The sequence below is a fragment of the Lepeophtheirus salmonis genome, chromosome 6 (assembly GCF_016086655.4).
Source record: "Lepeophtheirus salmonis chromosome 6, UVic_Lsal_1.4, whole genome shotgun sequence".
Taxonomy (NCBI): Eukaryota; Metazoa; Arthropoda; class Copepoda; order Siphonostomatoida; family Caligidae; genus Lepeophtheirus; species Lepeophtheirus salmonis.
Window position 1 is genome coordinate 37086712 of NC_052136.2, and position 27129 is coordinate 37113840.

At 32.5% G+C, this 27129-nt stretch overlaps 2 protein-coding genes, 1 long non-coding RNA gene and 1 other non-coding gene across 6 annotated transcripts in view; 1 reads left to right on the forward strand and 3 right to left on the reverse strand.

Annotated features, from left to right (window-relative positions):
* Nucleotides 1-27129, reverse strand: part of mRpS7 (mitochondrial ribosomal protein S7) — an 88207-nt gene that overhangs the window by 8718 nt on the left and 52360 nt on the right. The window lies entirely within an intron of this gene.
* On the reverse strand, nt 2341-2414 carry TRNAI-AAU (transfer RNA isoleucine (anticodon AAU)). The gene has a single exon. It is a non-coding gene; the product is annotated as a tRNA-Ile (tRNA).
* Nucleotides 15194-16290, reverse strand: LOC121119890 (uncharacterized). The gene is made up of 2 exons (XR_005864875.2): nt 15669-16290; nt 15194-15614 (listed from the first exon to the last, which is right to left on the reverse strand). It is a non-coding gene; the product is annotated as an uncharacterized lncRNA (long non-coding RNA).
* The window catches only part of LOC121119729 (solute carrier family 53 member 1), a 35046-nt gene continuing 30107 nt past the window's right edge, over nt 22191-27129 (forward strand). Inside the window, exon 1 of one of the 3 annotated variants that reach the window (XM_040714489.2) lies at nt 22191-22450. The gene's annotated coding sequence lies outside the window, so the exon portion shown is untranslated. The remainder of the gene's footprint in view (nt 22451-27129) is intronic. The other 2 variants (XR_011780713.1, XM_071889332.1) reach the window with 2 other exon arrangements.

Genomic DNA, 27129 nt, shown 5'->3' on the forward strand with positions numbered 1-27129 from the left:
TTCATGTGTTATAAACAAATTACCAAGTTAAAGTAATTTTCATAGCATCATATATATTGGAATTTAGAACAGGGATTCTCAACCAGGGAGAACAGTGACTTAGAATATATTTCCGACTGTTTATTTTAATTTTTCTAATGGTTATTAATTATTATAATAAATATTCAATGACTTGTGAGAAAAGACTTGGACTTGCAGTATAAGAACTGGTCCTTCCAATTCTGGTAGTTCTACAGAAGTAGCTTTCTTAATAATGTAACTTTAAGTCCAGTCCAAATTACAGCTAATGTTTTTATTATACTCATGTGATTTTTAAAAGATAAACAGGGGGGAAGGAATGGTGTTCATTTTTATTGTTTTTAATTACTATTTTTTCTAAAGATTACAGCAAATTTATTTCCTTGATTACGGGAAAAATTATTATTATCTATGAGGGGCCCAATATAAAATAAATATATATTTAAAAATTATGGAAGTAATTTTTTGTGTACAATTATCAGTTACTTTGTAAATTGATTACTTTTTATGGAATGTCTTACAACACACCATTTGTAAATCACTGAGATATGGAATTGTCGTTAGGTAATAGGTATTCTAGGTTTGATTAGAGTTCAATTTTCTACATAAACATTAATTTCATATTTTTATTTCTAAATATTTTAATAAAATCTTAATTTTATTAAACACACAATGATGAAAGTATTGTAAAATCAAATGCATTATGGGAATGCATGTAAATAATTAAGATAGCCATTGTTTTTTGGTATTCCCAAATGATTTGTGTCAGAATATGTATCTCCAGGCCAGTGATATTAAGACTAAGTAGGGCGTAATAAATAAGTTTTCGATTTTTTTTAATAATCCTATATATTATTTTTAGTTATTTTACTTCCGATCTTATTTAAATGGCTAATTAAAATGATTATTTTTTTAAAGGGAGCCCAAATCTTTAAAAAAAAAATTGTATTAAAATTTTTGGAATTAGTAAAACTTTCCATGAATTTGAACTATATTTTAAAACCTTTGTTTAATTTAAAAGACTGATATTTGCCCGATATTATCTTTCAAATAAAATCAATCAATTTGTCATTTTTTTATTATAATAATCAATTTAGCCTACTTAAGGTTCAATTTGCAGGACACACTAAGAGTTAATAAGAATTTGTAATGTATTTGTGTCTCCTTCCCTATTATTTCATGCATTGTCTCGTATATATATATGTTTGTAAAGTACTGTCTTTAATTCTTTATAAGTAAAGAGTTGTCATGCTCAAATACGAGAGAAAAAATGAGCACCGTTGTATTTTTGAAATACAAGTTTGATTCTTGATTCTAGCTTGATTTGTGAGAGTTTTGAATGAATGGGACCACATATATACAATTTTTTGTAAATAAGAAAATAATGAGTGTGACATTATTTCTCTCCTCATTTTCTCGGTCCTCCTGGATTCCTTTGTATAAATAGTTTGGGTCAACCTCGTCAGACACAACAGAATTAGTTGTTGATAGAAATGGACGATAATTTGTCAAGGAATATAAATATAATCCCCACTCAATTTTGAAAATTTAATAAACTTGAAATACAAGTTTGATTCTTGATTCTACTTGATTTGTCTTGAACGGATATATACAATTTTTAAAGTGTGACAAAAGTTTATCAACGCTTTAACAGCTCCGATAAATGTAGTTGAAAGTATACCTCTAGTATACTTATATTGACAAGCTCTGACTTTACTGGATTGGTTGCCATATCGTGGGAACATCAGTTTTTATCATTACCACAAAACTTTATTCTTCCATGTTTTTCCTTACACTTCAAAAATGAACGAATGAACGACAATGGGTAAACGGATCCAAGCCTGGTAATTAATGAAATTCAAATGGAAAGAACATTTAAATTTAATTAATAAGTTGGTAATCGTGATTAGAATGGATTCCAATTCAATATAAAGTGGTACATTAGAGTACTACATCACTTAATTATTTTGAATTTTGATTTGATAAGAAATCAATTTCTTATATTTGAAGTACCTCAGTCTTGTGTTGTAATCTAAGAGACGGATTATCCTTCCACAATTGTGGAATACTATTCTCTTCAATTAAAAAAGATAATTATGTGTAGTAAACCAGTAGTAGATAAATTAAAAACTGACCGAAATACAGCGGAAGTGTTTATGTTTTATGTTTGAACATGTCACCTTTTCCTCCAAAAAGGGCCCGAAATAATTGATACTTAACCAACTACGTCATTATCCCCAAATGTCGGGTTGTTCTCTATTTAATAAGTTAATAAAAAAACTATGTTTGTAAATATGATTTTTTTACATAGAAAAAACAGTTTGGCCCATGGGGGGATCGAACCCGCGACTTTCGCGTTATTAGCACGACGCTCTAACCAACTGAGCTAATGGGCCATTGATGCAATACATTTAAACTTTAATTTATAAATAAAATGTTTTTGAGCTAATTTAAAAAAATAAATATTTTTTCTGAACATTGGGAAACAATTTAAATGACACTAATCGCTAGACATTCATTCATTACTGAATATGTCAATTTATGAGGAGCTTCAAAATTAACTATTCTTCACTATTAATAATTGTTAATATTTTTTTTTTTTGGTCAAAATAAGATGTAACTTATTTTCCTTTAATTTATTTGCATGTGTTCAAAAGGGTATTTCTTGTTTTTTAACACGTATTAGTTATACTTCTTATATTTTTTACTTATTTAAGATAGGTTAATAAGAATTATATATAATGTTTGTAATACATGTTGAGGTGCGCTCCGATATATTTTTTTAAGAGTAGAGACGTCCGTGGCTAAACTTAGTAACAGAATAGTATAAAGTTCCAATGGAGGCTTTTTCACAAAATTGAGAAAGTGTTATTTTTAATGTGACCTACACATTGTATTTTATACCTGAAATGGCAATTCCTTTTTGTTCTTGTTTTCCTGACGTTATAGTCAAATATATACATCTACAAAGTATGTGCACAAGTTTGGATTTTTTTCTTCTCCCTCCCTCAGCTCCTTATTCGCATTTAGTACACATTTGTTTATCCCCCCCCCCCTCTCCTTATAAAGTACATAAAGTATTTGTTCAAAATTTCAAAACCCCTTTAATAGATATGACCGTATAATATGTTTATTCCAAGTTGATATTGAATGACACATAAAACAACGTACATATTAATTAATCATTTGAATGATCGTCATGTTTCTAACAAATATTAAGTTATAGACCATTCCATCATCGTAGTTTCACGCCATTTTTTCATAGTGTTAAAACTGTTTATGTTATAACCTACACCAAAATCTGTGATATAATAAAACATGATATTTCAATAAACAACACAACTTTCTTAAACATCAAGAGAATTGAATGAAACTTTCATGAATTACAATATACAATACTCTGCAAAGATGACATTTTTAAATACCTGCAATTGAAAAATATTCTAGCTTGTCTTGAGACACCAATTGTAATGTATTCGTCTCCTTCCTCTGATTCTCTTATTTATTGTATGTATAGATGTTGTAAATAGTTATGTATTCTATCAAGGACTCCTGTAACCAGGACAGGACACTGCAGTCACGCGTTTCCAATATGGGTCTTTTTTTATTTAGAATTTGATTATTCTAAATGGAATGTCTCTCTTCAAGTATTTTGCAACAAAATAAAGAGTTTCTGAAAGTATTTTGCTAGAAATTGAGAAAGTGTTATTTTTAATGTGACCTACACATTGTATTTTATACCTGAAATGGCAATTCCTTTTTTGTTCTTGTTTTCCTGACGTTATAGTCAAATATATACATCTACAAAGTATGTGCACAAGTTTGGATTTTTTCTTCTCCCTCCCTCAGCTCCTTATTCGCATTTAGTACACATTTGTTTATCCCCCCTCTCCTTATAAAGTACATAAAGTATTTGTTCAAAATTTCAAAACCCCTTTAATAGATATGACCGTATAATATGTTTATTCCAAGTTGATATTGAATGACACATAAAACAACGTACATATTAATTAATCATTTGAATGATCTATTAAGGAAATATACATCCAGTTCCTTGTAGAATCTTATTATAATCTTTTTAACAAAGATGTTTATTATACCAAATGCTAGAATTGCAAACTATTTTTACAGATATGAGTGAGCCATTACATTACAATTTAGGGAAATATTCCTTGAAAAAATATAATGGTTACAAAAATGTATCTTGGGCCATGGGGGGAATTAACGCGAATTTCGCGTTATTTTGCGTTGTATAACATTTAATGATTATTGCAAAGACTATGCTAAAGTTTTTAATTATGTTGTTCATACTTTTGCTGCGTGTCCTTTTTTGCTATTATTGAGGAGTTGTTGAATGGAACTTAGAAGGTCAATTAAACACCTCACCAAACCAGACCTAAAATAATGTTACATATCAAGTTAAAAATTTAAATGTAAATTTATTTACGTATGGAAGTGATGAAGAACAACAGATTCTTTTCAATCGAATTGATTGAGGTGGACTTACTTCTTCATAGTGAAGAACTCCTTTTGTGGTGTGCATTGATACCTCGCCAAGTTAGAACTCCTTCTCTCTTTTGGCGATAATAAACAAAAATAGAGAAATGTTCAAAACAATTATTGGACAAGTTAAAACTTGCAATAATTATTCGATAAGTTCAAACTTGTAATTATTAATTATGCTAACGTGGTTTGTATAATCCAAATTACAATATTATGCTAAAATGATAGATTTACCACGACACTCGCCCATGAGACGTTTAGCGATCTCAAGAGATATAAAGGTATCATAATGAAAGACAAATTCATTTTATGGAATATGCTGATCCTTAGAGGTTGTTGAGTTAACATGCGCATCGTTACCCAAAAGTGGGATTATGTATAATTTCTTTCATTAAACCAATGACGTTGTCCATTCGTTAGGCCTTGATAAAATCGTGCTGGTAGTTGCGAATTTTCCCACAAAGTTTTTACTCGGCACCCAACTGTATAAGTCTGAAATAATACTCGACTATCGATCCGATGAAACCCAAAACTACATAACATTACATGCTCGAAAAAAAAAATATATATATACTCCTTCCCCCCATCATCGGAAAACAATCAAAATGCATCTCAAACCAGATGGTTGATCCTCAAAACCTTGCCATCCTTCTTGAAACAGACCGACGTCAGATTCTGCTAAAGAGTCTCCTGGCTATGCTGAAAAAACTTCACACTCCAAGTAAAACCGATAGCTCGGATAAAACGGACCATATGTAAATGGGGAACGCTTGTCCTATAGCTTCCAGCATCCCAAGTATCAACCGGGGTTGAAATTCATTCAGCTGTACTCAAGATCAAGTAGTTTGGATTCCATGGGGTTGTAAATCCCATATAGAACCTCTGGTCAGAAGGTTGTAAGGCTTCTGGCCTTCGGCACGTACAACCACTGCTGGGGGTTCCAACATGATTTAAATTTATCCGTTCGTTTCTGTCGGCTGTTCACGGATGAAAACTATATGTCATAATGAAAAGTTATGCCATAAAAAAACCTCTTTGAGGGGGGAAAAACGGGTAAAACCTCCGAGGAAAAATATGGCCCAACTTCCTTCCAAAACTAGTTCATGGTTATTTATCAGATTTTTGATTTTATGCATATGGGGAAAAAATACTTGCAGTATTGAAGAAGAAAAACCTCTTCAGAATTTTCCTTTACTGAGGATTTTATAATAACCTGGGTGGTGCCTTCTCCTTCCTGCCCTTCAAGGCTTTCACTATTAGCACAGTCTTTCTTTGAAAGCTCCTCAGTGAAGCCAGTAGAGTACTCCTCAGCATCCTATAAGTGCTGAGTTTTCTTGTTCGAATTTAATTAAAAGTACTTCTGCCCATTCCGATTCTTCTCTAAATACGTTTAGGAAGGAATAGGCTCTTTACGGGCCCATCTCCTTATTTGGATAAGCACTCTTTTAATTATAGATAACTTGGAACATCGTCAAATATGTTATTGTATAATCGAAGTAGACCAGGTTTGTGCTCTATAAGCAATAGCTTTATAACTTTCAGAGGCCGAGGTCCTGATCTGATTAAAATATATCACCGGATCAGACTTATTAGTCTTAGATTTGTTATCAGAGACTTCAGTTGGCCGTGGCTGTTTTGACCATTTATCACGGCATTCCAAGAGAAACCATGTGTTATTTTTCCAAAACTCTATTCTTTCAGTAAGCTCATTCATATAGCGCCCTCTAGTAGGCAAATCTGCTGGATTGAGGACTCCTGGACAAAACCTTACACGGCCACCGAAGAGATTGTTTTTGCAAACTCTACGTTCTTCCCATGGCTTACAACATCCTTTACCTCTTTGTATCCGCTACAGATTTAATGGGAAGTCGGTCAATATGACTGTGGTATGAGCTTATGCCATTGGCTTAAGCACATTCTTAATATAATTTACCATAGTCACAGGCATGGTTAGAGTAACAAGTTCTGCTCGAGCAATCGTCAGCATGTCTTCAAGCTTACTTTTCTCACGGAGAGTTTTTGGCATTGTTGAGCTTTTTGAGTAAACAAGTTGAGTCAGCTTTTTGCCTTCCTCAGTTTCTACAACTAGATAGGCAGTGACACTTTGGAATTACTTTGGAGGCATCTCTGAAGCACAGCAAGAGCCTTGATGGTTCCGTTATAACCCTGGAAATGGATATCTTTCATCAAAGGGATATATTCATTTGTTAAAGACCTTAACGGCCTCTTCAGCAGCTTTGGTGTCTTTAGACTTAAAGTTTTCGTCCCACTTAAACTTGTCTTCCCATAGTAATGGAAGAATCAATTTAAATTTCATTATAAATGGTAAAACATAACCTTGTGTGTCAAAGACTTGACTAGCTAGAGATAAAATATCCCTACTCGATAACAAAGCACAATCAGGATTAAATTTTTCGAATTGGCTTGCAAGATAAAACATAAATTCATCTGTACATGTATCCAACTTTAAACCAAGAACAGAAATCTTACCTCGTGAAGGAGCAATTCGTTCTGGTTCAATCTCTGAAAGAATTTATGATGTGAAGATGCTGTCTTATGACCATAAAATCCTCCGCTTTCCAGAATGTTTAATACCTCTAAATTAGTTTGGATAGTTTCTTCCGGGGTATCCTGGATAATGTGTATATCGTCCATGTGGGTCATTTTATTTTTAACTTCTGAGGCTATTGGGTATTTCTTTGATACCTTTTGGCAGTTTCTTTAAGACACCACAAAGAAATATGTAGGACTGAAACTAGTCCAAACACAACGACCTTGAACCTCATCAACCGGGGTTGATCTCTGGGCCTTCCCAAATAAAACGGAACATATTTTTATCAAGAGGGTCGGCAAGATTTATTGATAAGAACATCTTTTTAATGTCTACAGCGACAAAATACTTATTGCATTTTACCTTTAGAATAAGTTTCATTATTTGTGTAAGCGTATTCTTACCTGGTATTAGTAGCTTATCCAAAGATTTAGTTTTATCTTTGACATCAGCTAAGGATGCAATTAACACGATCCTACATGTTGTAGAGTCTTTATCAAGACGAAAGACAGGTCTTGATGTCAGGACATAGCTGGGATGTTTTGTGATTCTTTCGTTAGAAGGAACTTCCTCAGCATATTCAAGATCAAGAAACTCTTGATAAGCCTCTTTAACTAGTTTTATATGTCCAGGTTTGACCTTATTGTGAACTCAATGCATGACAGCAATGGCTCTACTGTAGTTATCAGATAGAACTCTACCATTATGATCACTATCAATTCATGACATTTTTATGAACCACTCACCCCTAGATGTATCGAAGACAACAGTTCTTTGTATTTCCAAATCAGCCCGTAGCTCCAATGAGGTAAGTTCTGCAGTAATTGGTTCTTTAGGACATTCTCCCTATTCAAAACTTAGTTAAGTTTAACTCGAGAGAACTATAAATAGTATCAAGATCAAAGTCTTCATAATTTTTAATTTAAGTAATAACTCCAGAATACAAAGAAGCTTTATTATCAATGGTAATTCGTTCTGAAATACCATCTGCTCCACTAAGGACACATCCTAAGATAGTCAACTTAGCAACAGGGCTTAGCATCATGTCAGTTTCTCCTGAAGGTAGCAAAATCATCTTCGGTTCCTTAAGCATTATTGTGGAATAATAAGGTTCCGAAAGAACAATTTGAAAATCTCTACTTCATGTACTAGGTATCTGTGTAGTCTGAACGTCAAGAATATGATAATCAAATGGAACATTGGTATCAACTATGAGTATAGTTGAATGATTTCATAATTTCTATGTATAATAATATTAATAAATAATCAAAAAAATTTACTTTGATTTTACATGATAAATACCTATTACATTTTAATCTATCATTTTGCAATGATTCCATTATGAAATTTAACTACTTAAAAATATAAAAAATTAATTAGATAAAAATTAAGTAAATAATAACGATAAATGATTTATGGTAACATTTACCTATCTTCACAAATCAATGTTCCATTTCACTATCATAATATCCTTGACATGACCCTCCGTCAAACGGGACCTTTTTGGTATATCTATGTCTGACACTGAAAACTCCCTCGGAATCACAATTAACAATAGGAGTGTTTTTGTATTTAAAAATATCACTATCGTGATTGATGGTTTCAGGTGCCAATTCTCTCAATTCGATGTATCCTTTGTTTTTCTCTATCACCTCCAGACATTTAGTTTTGAATGGTTCAAGTGTAATATCCTGGCATCGATCTTCGACGGTAGTTACACTCGTGAGTAGCGGGAATCTCTTTTCCAATGTGTTAATGGCTACTTGTATTGGATTCAAATAGTTTTGAATAAACACTATTTCTGACAAAAGAAACATTCTTCAAAAATCTTTTACTTTTTTTGTTGCATTATTATTTTCATCCATACTATTAATAAATTATTTGACTTAATTGAGTTGCTTGGCATAGTATTCCACTGCTTTAAGCTAAGATCCCTAACGCATGAGGATAGGTGCTGGTGGGAGGGGAACTTCGCATAAAGCAGTAAATTTACGTTTTCTATCACCTGACATAAAAAATACTTTCTTCACTTCAGAGATGAGAGTGTTTGTATTTTCGAAATAATCAGGACGGAGCGTTGCTATTCTGTTTGTATTTCTAACTGCAGAAACCTGCTCCCACTTTTGAGGGCGTATAATATTTATATCTGTCTCTGACTGTATTTCCATCTAAAGACATACTCATATTAGCACTTATACTTATACATTTTCCCCTTTTCAATATACTATCGGGTCAAGGTTAATAGAAATACCAGGCTAGACCCTCATGTAATCGGGCTTGCTAGAATTTTCAATTTGATGTACCGTACCGACTGCTGGGTGAGAGAGGGAGATTTTGACGTCATTGAATATAGAAAGGGTAGCAAATACAAATTCACAAAAGGCCAAAATTAAGAACTGGGACCTCGCTGTGGGGCAAAAGAGATAAGTTTGGTATCCTTGGAGTATGATATTACATCTTATTTACATTTTACAATATATATGTTATTACTAATTCATTATTATTATTACGATAATAATCCCTACTCGCCGAAGAAGTATAATGTATTTCATAATGAAACTGTCACTTGTGCAGTTGCCAATTTTGATTCTCTTGGCAACATAATTTATCATCATTTTCCAAACAATCCTCAAGGAGGAAAAAATGGGAAAGTGCTTTTCATCGAAAGGACCCACTAGGAAAATATCCTAGAATTTGTGATAGTCATTTTGAGGAAAATGCTTACAAAAGGGATTTAAAAGGTGAATTGCTGGGACTACTTATAAAAATAAAATTGAAAGAAGATGCTATCCCTTCCAGAGCTTTCATACCTGGAGAAGGATTTGAGCAAGCTCCAAGAAAAACGAAATGAATTAAGATAGTGGACCATTTTGAAGAAGATTCTAATGAAATATATTTGGATACATTAGACAAATCATCTCAAACCAATGTAACACTTGTGTTAGAAAAGATGAATGTGAAGATGAAAGAAATGTGAGTGCCTGTGTTCTAGCTAAGTCGAAAAACCTTGTCAAGCAATTCCTCAGAAATTGGATGACCAACATTTTTTCGAAGTAAGAGTTCTTCTTTAACACAACTGTAATGCTATTGGGAGCAAAGTTTTCTTCTTGTGTCAAATCCACAACGAGTCAATATGGGAAATGTTTGAATGTGGATTAATCAGTTCTATCTCAATAAAGTATTCGTTTTAAGATACTTAAGTTTAATTAAATCATTAGATAACAATGCATATTATGATTTTTTTTTTAAATTCATGATCCCCAGTATATGTAATTATGTTGCACTTTATCACAATGACCTATTGTTTAATGCGGGGGTGACGAAGTAACACGATCTTTTGTTAGATTGAACTCCACACATTCTCAAACGAGTCTTCATCTAGTATCTTCTATTTGACGAAGAATGCTTATGATAATTTATAGCCATCCTAACAAAAGACAGTCAATACAAATAACTTAAAAGTAATCAACGATAGAATTGATGATGACAAGGCTGAAGAGTTATCACAGAATAGATAATAACTAATAACCATTCAATTTAATTTTCCTAATGGAGTTGAAGGAAATCCGACAATCTTTTTCGTTCCACGCTGGAGTCTACTATGGCAATGTGATCCTCTGTAGAAAACTGAGACTTAGCTTCATATGCTTCACTACAACGTGGAAGATCCTCAATGGGTTTGAATGACTTTTAATCAAATGAAGACCTTGTAAAATTTTAGAATCAAGAATATAGATTGTTTTTATTTTATACCTTGGAAAATGTAAACAAAAAAACACAACTACTTATACACTATGACGTCACTAATAAAAGCGTGGTGGAAGTCAAATATCAGTCTTAATGATGATAATAATAATGATATCAATTATACTACTACTAATAATAATTCTGATGATGACAATACTAATTCTCATCATTATTGTAATTGTGTTTTATCAGGTGAAATAAGCTATTGAAAATAAGGGATGCGGATTAAGAGCATACGCCGTGTTATGTGTGCATTAGGTGAGTGGAGAGAAGGAACGCGCTAAGGCAGTTAGCTAGAAAACCAAAACACGTTGGAATCTGCTCAGCAGGAGGCCTTGTCTTCTTTAACTTTTTATGGAAGAAATATATATAGAAAAGCTTGCCTTTGGAAAACTAGCCTCCGGTAAATTTGCCCTGGGAAAATTCACCATGGAAAAAACTCGCCAGACAGAAGAATCGCCTTCCTTTATTTAAATAATAATCTCACTTATGTAACTAAGGGCAATGAGTTATAATACTATCTGGAGGAGCACAAGCTCCAATCACGCAGCTTGTTGTGATGAAAAACAACCTTTTTGAAGATAGATTCCACTTGGTGAACTCATATGAACTTTGTACAATTATAAGACTATGATATTTGTCGTGGTTGTAATTTTATCTGAACATCACGTGGTATTTTAAGCTTAAGTAATTGCTATGTGGATCCTCTGTTTAACTCTATGAACTATTGGATATCAACAATAAAACATAAACAATATTGATAGAACGGATTAAAATACTTAAAAAAAATAAAAAAGACTGTTCAGTTGTCACTACAATAAGTATCGAGCTGGTCTAAGGTCATATTATTTTTTCCTAGATCTATATGCAAGTGTGCCACTTAAATAATTCACAGTGTGAATTGATTTTAGTATTTTATAATGGTTCATAATAAGAAGTTGAAAACGTCAATGATCACTTCATTTTTCAAGCATAATGAGAATGAAGAACATGATGACGAATATCCGTCTGCATCAAAATCGGAGGATGTCGGAGGTAGGGCTGTTCTCCTTGAAGTTCAACGAGAAGAAAGTGCCGTTGAGGTTGATGGAGAATCTGAGGCGAAATATGATGATGAAGCTGATGCCGGGTTTGCCACCTGGGGTTGCCCCAATCACATCCTACTTCTTCCATTCCTGTAGTAGAAACTAAAACGCAAAAAATTATGTTTCAAGCCAAATGGTACCAAAGCTACCCCTGTATCCAAACAAACTCTCCCTGAAAAGGATACTGTGTTTCTACTGAGCACAGGTACAAAAACGCAAACTCTTGAAATTGGCCAAGATCAATGAAGCAGCATTTGTTTCAGTCGGCTTTTGTAACTGGAAGAAAGCGTCACCCAGATTTAATAGCTACCAGGCTTCAAATTCTCACAGACTCGCAATGGTAGCAAATTGCTTCAAACCTGATTCTAAAATTGATATGAAAATGGACGTTAACCACCGTCAACAGCAAGAAATAGCTCAACGGGCAATGATTAAGGTCTTCAAGAGCTTGCGATTCCTTCTACGACAGAGTCTGTCATTTAGAGGCCACACATAGAAACTTCACAATTTGATAGAGCTGATAGAGTCAATTTTTTAAGAAAAAATGCCACAAATCGATGCATTTTGGACAAAAAGGTATAGACCTTCCAAAATGCTATATAGTTTTTTCAATTTTCAGAACATTTCATGACATGATTTTGGCAATATTTGCAAAAATGAACCAGTTATCGAGGGTCATTTTTTAGAACACATTATTTTAAATAATTTTTTAGTTTTTGTATGGGTCAAAAAATATTGGAAGGTCAGTGTTCTTCTCTAAAATTCCAATAAATGCTATTTACAACTTCTTTATCAAAATTAGTGCACAAAAGTTTTTTGGAAATTATATTCGCAAATTTAGAGTTGGCAATTTTTTGACACAAATAAAAAAGGGGCTTCGTATCTATATTTTCTTTTTTTTGCATATATGTTGTTATGTTATTTGAAGTTTATAACAAAATTAATTTTTTTAAGTTCATAAATTATTACATTGTAATTATTATGAATCATAATCATTCAAATATTATAATGCTCGCCCTCGCCAAAGGGGTTTAACATTATAAAGGAATAATATGAACCACTATCAATGATATTTTCAGTTCCCTCCTTTACCCGAGTTATGCCCACCCGGTTAAAGTATTAAACCAAGTAGTGCATCGAGCACCGTTAGCCTGAGAAAATGGTATTGTCAATATTTGTCATAATATTTTCGCAAGATGTTGCTTTTCTATGACTTCACTCATTTATTTATTGTACGTACTATGAAGTGTTAATAAGTTTGGAGAAGTAATAATACGTATATAATTTATTCTAGTCTTAAATATTTTATATTATTATTAAGCAAATTTGAAACAAATTACTCCAAAATAATCGGTCATTGTAGTGTCCGAGGATGCAAAAATAGAACTGAGTCAAATATCCAAAAGTTTGAAGGAAACGGTCGCTTTAATTAAATTTCCCATTCCCAAAAATGCAAAAAAAGTCGTAAGAAGAAAAAAATAAATACCAAATCTTAAATATCTTCCTAATTGGAAACCTGCTGACCATTTTGTATATGAAAATCATTTTGAATCACAATTCCTTCTCCGTAATTGTTCAAGCAAAAAGTATATGAGTAATGAAGTAAATAAAAGTAAAAACAGTACAGTACTTGAATCCTTTACGAGAGAACAAGAAATGATTCTCCAAAATGCGTGAAATAATAAAACCTCTAGCGGACAAATAAAGTAAATTTTGACCAATATATTTTTTTACCGAATAATGCCTTCGATGTGCTACTTGGTTTACTACTTTACGCCCAGTAATCCTTTGCAATTATTCTTTAAAATAAAGTATAGATGTATATTACTCCCACAAAGGGCAATGTGAAAATTATTTCCCCCATGCAACATTTTTTTTCAAACAACAAGGTTTAACAAACATTACTTTTATTCCTCAAAATCAGTCTTCTATCAATATCTCAAAGAAAAGTTGAAAAAACTGATTGATTAATATTTATTCATATTAATCTCCTAATATATAATATTTAATTTTGTAATTGAAGCTGTTTTGATGTACGAAAAAAATGTCCCTATACTCCCATACTATGTATGTATCTAAGTCACACATATATAAAATGAAAACTAAAGATGAATTGTAAATTGAGTATGAGGTTGACCTATCCCTTACTATCTAAAAATGTGTCGATATCTTTAACTTTTGACAACTTAAGTAAAGCAGTCATAATTCCACAGCTTTTTACTTCAGAAGGTTAACCTTTCTTGTCATAGTGAATCGTCATTTTTTTTTTTGCATTAACACAATTCATAATTCAGGGGTCAAGACTGTGATTAGAGCTTTTCTTTTTGGGAGTGAACCCAGGTGTTACTACTTTCTAACAATTTTTTTCGAATTTGACAAATTTTTGCCAGACTATTACACTAACAAAAATTGGATGATCTTTTTTATTATTAGGATTTGTCTTTAGGATGAAGGGGGAAGGTGTTCTTTTCGAATAAACAATTTCTCCAACGAGATTTTAGTCAAAGGCTGGCCTCGTAAACATACATCTATTCTAAAAAAAGTATATGTTAGTAATCTGCAAGATATTAGGTTTCTTATCAATTACTAGTACTAATACCCCTCATTCCCCACGGTTATTGGGCGTCGACAAAAACAAACAAACTTTGTTTTAATAATATAGAAGATAACTCCGTAACAAATCCTCAGTGTTAATCTCCGTTTTTCATTCACAGTTGCTCAATACATAGATGCTCTTTCATGAAGAATGAAATAATAATTAAAAAAATTAATATGATGGGAAGATTTTATAGACTTAAGTACTTCCTTGAGATTTAATTACACTCCATCATTGTTAAAAAAGAGCCTTCAACTCATATTTTATTGTATGGAGTTGACCTCCTGCGAAATTTCATTCATTTTTACTTACCATTTATACAGAAGGGCAATTCTAGCGTTATAGATGTAACATTCAGATTGAAATTTGGAAACTAAGCTTAACCAAACACATCTCTAATCTATGTACTATTGACTTTAAAAGCGTGCTCCAGAAAGTGGCTCACAGTCTTAAAAAGGAATATGAAGTTTTTATAACTAACATAATTAGGACGGGTAAGTGCTTTTATTAGACAATAAAAGATAATTAAAGAAATACATTAAAATGTACATAATTAAGTGGAGCCTGATTGAAGCTTAGAAATCTTTCTTGAAGAGAGCTTGACAGTCTTAGATGTATTCTGTAGTGTTTTTCGAACACCACCAACAGACGGAAGTAACGGACCGTAGTAAAGCCAATAAGAAGACCTTTTGATTGGGGGTACAATCATACACTAAATATATATTCTATAAGGGATTACACTTAAAAGGATGTACATAGACATAACTATTAAAATATATCAACACGTAAAACAAAAGGTACATTAGTATCTATTTAAAACAAATCCCTAAGTCATGAGCTAAAAGTATATAAAAGGCAATACATAACATATTCTAATTTGAAGTCCTTTTTCTGCTCCCTTTACGGAACCCATCATTTAGTTGCCTCACCAAATTATTGCCCATCACATTGTCTCGTCGTGGAAAGTACTCCATTTGTGACCTTGTCCGCAATCAATGGGATTCATAGCTTCAATAGCTGAATCAGAACTATCCATCATTTTTCCCGAAACGTAATTACAAAAGAAGCTCTTGGATTCGAGGTGTTGTGGATTACAACTATAGTATGTACGCACCTGGGTAAGAAAAGGTAATTAATACTATATTCGAAGTTGTCACCAACCACCCACGGCACAGAGGAACGAGGGATCGAAATGATTAGAAGAGATAGACCATAATGATCGTTATTATTCTTTATTAGCACGTTATAACAATACGAAGGAAGACCCAAGAGGAATAATAATAAAAGGGAAAGGAACATAATGTCATGTGCACATGCACAGGTAACCCCTATAATACGAATAGTGTAATATCACTTAGACAAATACATAACACGAGGTGTAAAGAAGTAATAATAATTTAGCCTAATAAAGAATGAGTGTAAAGAAAAGTAAGAAATAGAATATCGGTTGGAGTTGAGAGCCCTCCTCTATTCATAATTTTTATCAACTTAGCTAAGTTAACTTGTTACTCTTCGGATTCAGCTACCAACCTTATGCTTGTGTTAAATGGAGAATAATTGCCAACCTGAAGAGATCTGTATGATGAGCACTTCGTTTTCTTATTGAGAGAGAATACGATTCATCCAGCAACAAAATACAATACATTACTTTTTCCAATACTGCTCATTTTTTCTAGGTCTGAAGGGTCCCAATCAATGGGAGTATTTCAACTTTATTCTTGTCTACATCCCCAAGCACGTCCTTAATCTCAAAAATCGTCATCCAATTGAATTTTAAGAGACACTTTACTCTGTATTTTCTCTTCAGCCTAATATCTGTCTAACACTAATATAATAATTAGCTCTGTTTAGTTGTCTATACCAGCTGAACCTTCCCTACTCTTCTATACTCTCAGACTGGAATATGGTAAGCAATATATAGTCAAAGTCCTTATTCTTACCATCCAGCAAGTACTCAGCAAGATCTGTTACAGCCAAACAAGTGTGCTTAGTTGCCAAAAAACTTTCTTTCGTAAGTCCTCTTTCACCTCTATCTTCCCAAACAGTGAGTAAGTCGGCAAACTCTTTGAGGAAGAAGAAACCAGTAGGATTTTCTTTTGTGATTTGTTTTCTAATATTGTCATTTTTCCTCAGCCCAACTGTTGGTGTCTTTATATTTAAGATGCTCCACATGATATATACAAATTCAAGAAACTCAACTGTATCCATGAACTCAGGTCTTTCATTGGAGTAAAACTTAAGTGCTCCAATGGTTGATCAATGAAAAATAGAATCAGCTAACTACACTTTTGTCTTTTCCATTGCTGTCGGATGAAGGAACTTGAGAGTAAGTTTATGAGCTTGTCTTACTTTATACGTGGGTTCTTTCTGATAGATCTCTTAAATGTGAGAAAAATTTGAACGTAAAATGTTTTGGCACCAGGAGAGTTCAGGGGGATATTGAAGTATACTTGCCGCTAAAAAAAGTTATAGACATTTTTGAAATTGTGCACAAAATCGAAGAGGAGATGCACCTTCAGAGATTTATTGTGAGGATGCATTATGGATGTTTGCAGATGACCACCACAAAGAAGCTGCGAGTTAAACTTGTTGTTGGAAGGTGGTTATCGACAGATAAGGCTACAACAATAAATCCAATTTGGTAAAGCGCTTGCATAATGACTATATATTGACTTAAGATGAATTTGGCATTCAAATTTGCCCCAGGTATAAAAAATCCAATATCCATGTATTTCCCCCAACATACTTTATCATAAAGGTGATGATGGTTCTAGTGGTTTGATTGTTCTCAGTTCATAGAAACTTACCTCTCACAAACTCCACTCTTTGAGTAAAGTAGACCTCATCAATTATGAGAGTCATATTTCGTTCTCTTTAGTACAGGTACTTTATTCTGGCACTCAAATATTGCAAGGTTGAAGATGGCAAAACTACCTCCACAGTTACAGCACTTGAAAGGGCACTAAGATCCTTGGGAAATAGAATTGTTAGACTATTTGATCAATAAATTTGGTCATAGAGGGCAATACTCATATTTTGCCACAAAAACACAAGCAGAAAGAAGGCATGCAGCTTACCTCCTCACATTTGGGTTCTGGAAGAGTAGTGGCAACTGCTCTATTAAAAATTCCCACTTTGGTGTTTGGGGTGTCTCCAAGTCATGGGATTCTTTCAATCTATACAGCAAGTTCAAAATGACTTCACACTTGTCATATTAAGTCAATTGCTCCAATCATTCAAGATATGCACCAATATTGATTTCTTTAGTCATGAAATTGATCTTATTCGATTTTAATCCAAGACAGTGAGATATTGAAGTGTTGCTGATCCTCTGATGTCCTAGGAAATCATTGAAGGTGAGGTTGTCCTCAATTTCGAAACTTGCTTTGATTTCTAAGGCCTTGACCTCAGGAGCATCAAGTTTTACCAGGGACAATTTGGGTGCTTTAATAAAAAGAACTCCTTATGGCAATGTCTCTCTTCATAACTTAACAAATATATTAGTTGACGAGTGTACTTCTTCCTCCTTGAACATTTCAGACTCCAATGCCTCTTGACGTTGGTGTTCAAGTTGGAGTCTTTGTCTACTGGTGGAAGCTCAGGTTGGCCTTCGTGGTGGTGATGAGAAGGAAAAATAGCCCGGAGGCTTAAGCATGACATTGCTTTACTTTGGGCAAACAGAGGAGACAACATCCTTTTTCAAGCTGCAAGTCATAAATTAATCAATTTCTTGAAATTTGAGGTGCTTTACCGACTACGAAGTTGCCTTTTGTACTCCCGGCCTTTACCATTCCGCTTGTACACGGAATTAGTAATTGAGTCTTCCTCTTTAAAATGTAGGCAACATATCCTTGAATTTTCAATTATTGTCAAAATGGTTGTTTGGTTTTAAGATCTGTGATTGATTTTTGGTATTGCCCTTTCCCAGCATTACTGAAGATGAGGATTAGGCGGTACATTGAAACCAGCAAATTTGTGATAACTAATGTTAGGGTTCTTGCTCGGGCACAGCATTTCTATCCAATTATTTTCCAAAATGAGACAATTCAATAATAAAAAATCACTATATAATAAATTGAAAACAATAAGATAACAATCAAATCATATCAAAACTAAGTATATCTTCTTCTAAACAGTGAATAATTATAATAATACGTGGTAAAACATCCAGCCACTTTATGGAGCCGGCGTCCAGGAGCTTAGAGATGTCCATGGCTTAACATTGACAAGGCATTGATTTGAATGACGAAAAATAAGTATACATATTTCAGTTACACTTATCGTGATACAGATAATCCTACAATATGAAATGTTTTGACCCTTTGGATTTTGAGAGAAGTAACAAAATACCCAGCGTTATGGATGTTACATTTGCATAGAATTGCCCACAACTCCGTACATACGAGGGTGGTCTGAAAAGTTTTCAACCCCAACGTGAAGATGGCAGCACTCGTAAATGAAAATTTAATCACATCCAAGGTGACTATATATAATGTGTGTCGATAATAAACTTGCAACACAGTCTGATTGACGTTAACTGAGAACTTCTTTGATGACGTCACAACGGACCCAAGTTCAGTGCTACTCATTCCTGATAAGTGTTAATTTTAATTATAGATAAATACTAGAAGCCAAAAGAGGATAAGAAAGTTGTGAATGCGTGGGAATACAGTTAATTCTTAGTGATTTGGACATATCTTTCTTACGACATATTCGGATATATTCATCCGTATCCGCCCATCCTTTCCGCTTCTTAGGAATTCATATTATATCTATTTATATCTATTTGAATATATAAAACCTTTTCTGATCCTCTCTTCAAATTAAAGGGATGTTGTCCCTTACTCGGCGGATATAATCTTATTTAATGGAAGAATCCTGTATTGTGCAAATGTGCCTCACATCTAGGTCTATGATAGTGACTTCTGATTTTGTGAATCATTGCCTCTATAGTCAAGAATGCAAAAATTATTCCAGATCTTTTACGAGATCATCGTATACTTCTATATCTAAGAACTATAGAGTGTTATAAAACATCTAAAAAATCAACATCATATAGAAAAAGACACTCCTCACAATATTTTATAGGTAGAACCAGTTTAGAATACAGAATAATCGCCTGAAAGATCCAATGAGGTATTTGGATAGTTCTCATCCTCCGTCCACTGCTCCTTAATTGAAGCTCTTGAGTCCTTTTCTCCTTAAGTCCATTCGTCTTCTACTCTAAGAAAACTATTTCAGTATAAGTCTCCTTGATGCATACAATGCAGAAATGCATGGTCCATATGGATAACTATATAAGCTGGATACTTTAAGCCTAACCCTGATTAATGATTTCTTAATTACTTGTGAGCCCTTTTGTTATTGGAAAAAAGGGGAAGATTATTGTAGACTTTAAAGATAATGTGCCTTTTTTTTTGTTGATAGTTTTGCAAAGCATATTCTATCCTACCATTGCTTATAAATAGTTATTGGAAACTATTAAATGATTATCTGTTAAAAATATGCTTGACTTCTTAACTTCTGTAGATTTTATTATAATATTTGAATGTCTGCAATTTCCAAAATTATTGAATCCTCTTCTAAGCAGCTGAATTGCATGTTAGGATATTGGAATATTACTATGTCGAATATCTTGGATCTTTACAAAAATAAATAAATTACCAAGTGTGCCATATGAGCTAAAAATAAGTTATTTGATTTAAAGACAATATTTAAAATGTATCCAAAAAAAAAATATATTACGATTATTTGATTCATTCTGTTTTTTTTTGTACTTGCAAATGCTATTTCGTTATTGAGATTCTCTTCAGACATGTAGACACTATAAACTCATAACTATTATTAGTTTTTATTACTGACTATTCCATGCTATATAAAAGTGAGGATGCTTTAGAAAACTTGATTTCCCTAGTATTATTAAATATATATATATATCTAGAGAGAAGAGTCAAAATCACAAGGCAAAGGAGGCTTATTTAAGGCATTATATTTGTTTATGTTAGCAAGATAATTAAATTGAACTCTATTTTTATTATATTCAAGATAAATTACAAATTAAAATCTTATTGTTAGTTTATATATTTCAAATAATCATTTCATATTTAGTGCATAATATCCACTTATACTTAATAAATTATTGATTTCTTCGCTTTACTATATTTATTTGAAAATAAATGATCTGAACTATTTTTTTAATATTTAAAACAACTTTTTATCTATTTTTTTAAATTAATTTTAGTACTCTGATCTTCGGAGGGTAAACATTTACACTAATAGAATTGTATGATAAGAAATTAAAATACTAATATATGATGTATTAATACAATTAGTTATAAAAATTTGAATTTCCTCCTCAATTGACGTCATCAAAATAACCAGTACAATTTTAAACAAAAAAAAAAGAGGTTATCAATACACCTTATATGTTACCTTAGTTACAGTTACTCACTAAAGTTTCAGCCATTTTGGATACACAGTCGTTATATAATAGTCGTTTGAGTGAGTTGATATGAGTATTTTTGTAAAAAAAAATTCAAAATTTATATATTTCAACATAGTCTCCTTGTAACTTTACACACTTCTCCCAGGGACAAAGCAGACGGAACTGGTAAAAGAGATGGTAGCATTTCTGGGATAATTATGTAGAGTTCCAAGGAGACTATGTTGAAAAATAATATAAAAAATCAGAATTTTTCAGACTACCCTCGTTTATAGTATTTTTTTATAATGCCCGTGCGCTCGAATGTAATGATATTTCTTAGATCAAGTATCTAGGTTAACAAATGACTTATGCATACAAACATACATACAGATATACTTTGCTTTATTTTAATATATCCCTATTTTGAAATTAATACTATTAGCGAGAAAAAAGGAGCACTTTAGTTTTTACGAACAAAAATATATCTTTGTAGTTTTTTATAGTGATTTCTGTCAGCAGATATGTCGTCTATCAAAGTTGCCAACATAAACTTTTAATTTTGAATTAAACTTACAAGGATTTATTCAATTCTCACATAACTATATGTGATATATTACGTAGAATTCTTGAATTAAAACAAAATGCTTCATGAGAGGAAAAATGGATTTTAAACTCATTTGCCAATGACAAAGTTTATTTCAAGCTTTTCTATTGGTGGGATTTAATATTTAGATCAAATGAAAAATAATAATCGTAACCCAATATTTTAACTAAGAGTACTACTTTACAAATACTATGAAAATACAGTAACTCTGGTGTATGTGTTGTATATGCACTTTTCATGAGAATATAATGTTATCTTTTAGGTACCTTAGTACACGAACAGATATTGTTCAAAATGTCATGAATAAATAATACTATTAAACACAATTTAGTAACATGTTATTGAAATAATGAGTATTTATAACTCAAAAATTAGTAAACCAATTCCTTCTTTTGATAATTTTAAATAATGAAAAATAGTTTTTCTTCCTTGTGAACTACACATGAATATTTCTGTCACAGAGTCAAAACGCAAGATGGATTACGTAGGCATTATTTAGTTGGAAAAACTTTTGTTAGATGCCGCTTTTTTTAACGCATAGAATGTCAGATGTGAGGGATGGAAAGAAAGAAAGAGAGAGAGGGTGGGTGATAATATAGCGAGCACTCCTTAATGGTGAAAATTCTTCAATTCAGCTTCCTATTACTACTTTTGCTTTCTATATTATTACTACGACTGCTTTCCCATGACGTCAGTTGTTATTCGTACTTTACTGTTGAAATTTCCATCCTTATACTTAGTTATAACTTAAAACATCGTCACCTTAGTTAACATTACGTTACTGATCCTACATTCTAGTCGATTTTTTAATAATAGTAATTCCCTTCCGTCCTTTTACTTGTTATTCCTTCGAATTGGAGTATTGTATTCGTATGTGTTGATGTTGATGTTAAAATCTATTTATCGCTGTTATGTTTATAAGGTAATTAGTTACAACACTTTCAATTTTTTACTGTATATCCTTATTTCATATGTGTATTAGTTTTTTTCGAATCCTGAATAACTTTGAAAGGAAACCCCTAAGTTTATCGAAAGTTATCATTGCTTATGGGGAGTTGTCTACAAAGTCTATGTAGTTTAAGGTCAATTAAGGGAATGTGATGATCTAAGCATTGCTTGAATAGTGTTTCTGTATTTTAATATCTATAACATCACGCCCTAATTTTTACCCTAATTGTTGTAAGAATGTTAAATTACATATTTGACTTTATATATGGACAATGCATTCATAGTTATTAACTCCAGTATTAATTAATGATATTTTCAGGCACAAAAAGCATTGTCCATATAAATCAACTCTAGATTTTTTTATAATATGAGGTAACAGACAAATCACAATACATATTACAACAGAAAAGTGCACTTATATCATAAAAGTAATATACTAAGGGCATTTTTAGATATTATAGCCTCATATTTGGGAATCAAATATGCCATATATATTATAAAATAATTATTAAGTTGATTGATACTTTAAATACAACCTCCTCAAAAAACAGCAAACTTTTATCACTTTTTGTTCGATCAAAAATAATTATTACAAGATGTAGTTTCATAAAACAAACATAATATATAACCATAATACAAATGTGGTTGATGAACACAAAAATAAGATACAATGCTTTTTCTCAAAATTGCGTATGAATTACATTTGTATTCTTCGACGATTCATTTTTTATTAACAAACTATTCATATAATTCAGTTGGAGGCGTCGGAAATTGCACTTATAATAGATCAATGATTGTCACAATAAAAAAATGATACATTTTATTTGAAAGGGCCACATCGGGTTTAATAGAAGTCTCTTTCATCAGATAAAGTTTAAATCCGTTGCTAAAACTCTTTGGTAATTGAATTCATAACCACAAATTTGAATACAAGGCCTATAATTGACTCAAATATGTCTATGAAATATTGGACTCTACATATAGGTATATGACGTAAAAAGGGAATTTCTCCTTTTCTTGACTTTTGTTCAAGATTGTTTTTATATTTATGCAGTCATTTGTATAAGTTTATAAGATACGTGCGTATAAATACTTTATAGGTATTAGTAGATTATAATATGTATCTAGTGATTTGTATTTCATGAACATGAAAAAACTAGTGTGCGAATATATTTTTTGTTATTGTCTGCAATTTTCTTGAAATTCTTTTTTTTCTATTATTAGAGAGGGTTTATATTACGTTTTAGTGAGTGTTCTCTTTACCGACTATGTAAATGTCTCATACATTGGAAGATATGACTTTAAGTAGACTATGCAATTTATTTGCTGTATAAAAGGTCTTATTAATTTGTAAAATAGATAATAACAAATGTCAAAAGTAATTCCTTAAAACAAGTTTATAAATAAGTAAGTATTATTGTTCTTGCTAATAAAGTTTAAGGTAGGATTTTCCCCCTCTTTCACCTAATGATGAGAGCACTTGCAAACTTGGATAGATCCCTCGGTTTTTATTGACTTACTCCCATCTGATTTAATAGAGATACTTGAATTCCAAGCTAAACTTGGATTAGGATTATTTTTTTAAAAATAATTACAAAGAGTGTGTGGCTGTTTTTTAACATCGAACATTGAGCACCTCCGACAGCTGTGCAAGCACAGGTAGAACGTTGATTGTTGTTTTGGTTGCTAGTCATAGGTGTTTGGCGTTACTTAAAATAAATGGAAACGATCAAAGAAGTATTTATTCTAAAATCGTAGCAAATGCAAAGTTGCAATCCCCATCGGACGAGACAATGTTGAGTTTGCAAACTTCTTAAAGCTGGACAAGTCCTTTTGGTGGAGAGTCAGGAAGGAACTGGAAGAGTCTGGAGGTAAATAGGAATAAATAGCAAAGCGTCCAGATCACAAGATAGGTCAGACTGCCAAAATGATCAGGATTTCAATGCAAATTCATTGAGGATGAGCTATCTAAATCGACGAGGGCCATTGACAGTGATCTCAATTGTTCTTAAAGGCTGATCAGGAAGTGTGTGGCAGATGATTTGTGATACAAATTATACAAGATGCAAAGAGCCCAACTTCTGACAGAGAAGATACTGCAAAGAAAACTTTGACTTAGTTGTCAGAATTGTTTTTTAAATTTGTTGGACCCAGTGTTTGTCCTCCTAGCTCACCACACCTCAAACCCATGGACTTCTTTGTGCGGGTCAAATTTGAGTCACACGCCAACATATCCTCCTGCAATAAAAAATCCGAGCTGGTATCCAGGATCTGGGAGGAATTCAGGAGTCCGACTAAGGAAACTGTCCTCAAGACATGTCCCTTTTCTGATATCGAGCTGAGATTGTTACTGATGTCAAAGGCACTTATATTTAATAATAGAAAAAAGTTATTCAGCTTTAATTGGCATTGGTTTTTCTTAAAATCAGATGATTTGTTTATAAAAAAATCCATCAAGAACAAAAAAACTAAAAAAAATTTAGTTGTTAAACAGAGTTCGTACCCTATAGTCATATGTGTAGTCAAATCCGGATAAAACAAAATCTCTAGTTTCACTGATAATGTAGTTCTATCCAAAATGCATCTATAACTTGATTAAAAATATGTCGAATACTTAAGTAAATATTGATTTACTTTGTAGTTATTTATTTATTTAGGTTCTAGGATGTTACGTCCCAGGTAGTTTAGGCCTGGGAATTTTCTCTCAGCAGAAGTTTGACCCTGCAGAAGTCACGCCATCATTCATATATTAAGGATAAATGTATCTTCCACACATAATTTAAGGTTTAAAATGATTATCCCCCAACTTGAAGTTATTTGTAATGCATTTTTGCAATATTAGTGGTAGATGAGCGTATTGAATTCAATTTTAATCCATTTTAAAATAGAAAATATCAAACATAAATGTTGCACATTTTTATAATAATTTCGAACCTACTTCTTTATGACCCCTTGTACTTCTGATGAGGGAAAAGAGGAAAACAAACAGCTCAATTTCTCGACCTGGTCCACAGGGCCTCTACAACAGATCCGGTTACACAATTTCTACGTGTTACAGCTAAAGCCGGGCTTTTTGAGGCTCGTAAGAAGCTCTAGTCCAATAAGTCCTTGGGCCACCTCTCGTCGCTCAAGCAGGCTGCCTCTTTTAGGACGAAAATATATCCGCGGAAGCCAAGGTATCACATAAACGATAGGTGGCGTGCGGAGGATCCCGAGGAGGTACTTTTCATAGACAAAACTAAGTAACTGACATGTGTGCACGTCCTGTCCGTCTTCATCTAGGAAGGGGCGAGGTGTGTGTCAAGCCACATATAAAGCTCGGATTGTAGAGCCTCTTAACTCCTACAACTGCAGCTTGAATAAGAGGTATCAACAACAGTTCTCACCTTAACGTAGGCTCCCTGAGACAACGCAACCAATCTTCTTCTCTTCTTTCTTCGCCTATTTGGACAATCAATATAGTTTTAAAATTTGTTCAGAACTTATTCATTTTCATAAAATGTGTCATATAGTATTTAAATCCTAACATAACTTTTCATTCCATCGGTAGGTCTTGAAATATAATTGCATCGTTTAAATAGGAGTCTTATTAGGAAAATTGTCTAAAATATAACTCGTGGAAAAAAAAAAAAAAAAAAAAAAAATGCAAGATGACTTATTTAGTGGTGTGGAGTTGGATTCGAATATTTTTGATAAGAGATGTTTAACTTCAGCTAGTTGGAGTCACTAAATAGCGCTTAAAATGTTTGCAATAAGTGTTTTAAAAAATAAGATGGATACTTCTGTTAAATCGTAAGAAACCTTTGTTTTAATTTAATTGCTCTACAACTGCAAAACTAATATGTATGTAGGTTTAGGTATTATCTTTTCATTCATCAACTATTATTAAAGTTTTTACATTTTCCTCATCATCTTCATATGAATTTTTGTAGCATTTCAACTTGCTTATTGTATATAATATATATTTGTATTTATAAGTCCTCTGCACTTCGTCAAGAAAAGAAATCAAAAATCAATACTTATTCGCAGAAAAATAAATTTATTTTGGAACAAAAACCCTCAAAAATTAAATTTCAAAGATCCATCACTATTCACAAAAAAATTAAAATTTTTGGAACTTTTTTTTTTTTTTACAAATATTAACTATCTCCATCCATGTTCATTTTTTTTTGTAAAATCCTATTTTAAACTTAATTCAGGGCGTAAAGGGTTAAGATACAATTTCATTGCAAGCAATTTGATAATCAAATGTATGTTCATCGAAATTTTATAATAAAGATTCACGAGAGACTCAATTTTATTTTGCAAAATAGACATCGACCAATAGCTTGTGCAGGTAGACAGTTGGTCCCTAAGGAGATCATAACCTATCGCTACCGCTTATCTGAGCATAGATTTCCTATTATACACCCCACCCAAGGGTTATTCAAATGAAACGCTTGTCCACAAGGGGGATTATAACATTTCACCGCTGCTATCCTGAGTATTAAGGACTCCTTCTAATATCCTGTGATACACCTTAGCCTACGGGTTGTACAAGTGAACCACTGGCCCAGAAGTTAAATCATTACCAACTACCATCGCTTCCCTGAGAATCAAGGACCATTTTTAATATCCTATAATTACTGTAAGTTCATAATTGTCACTCTTCAT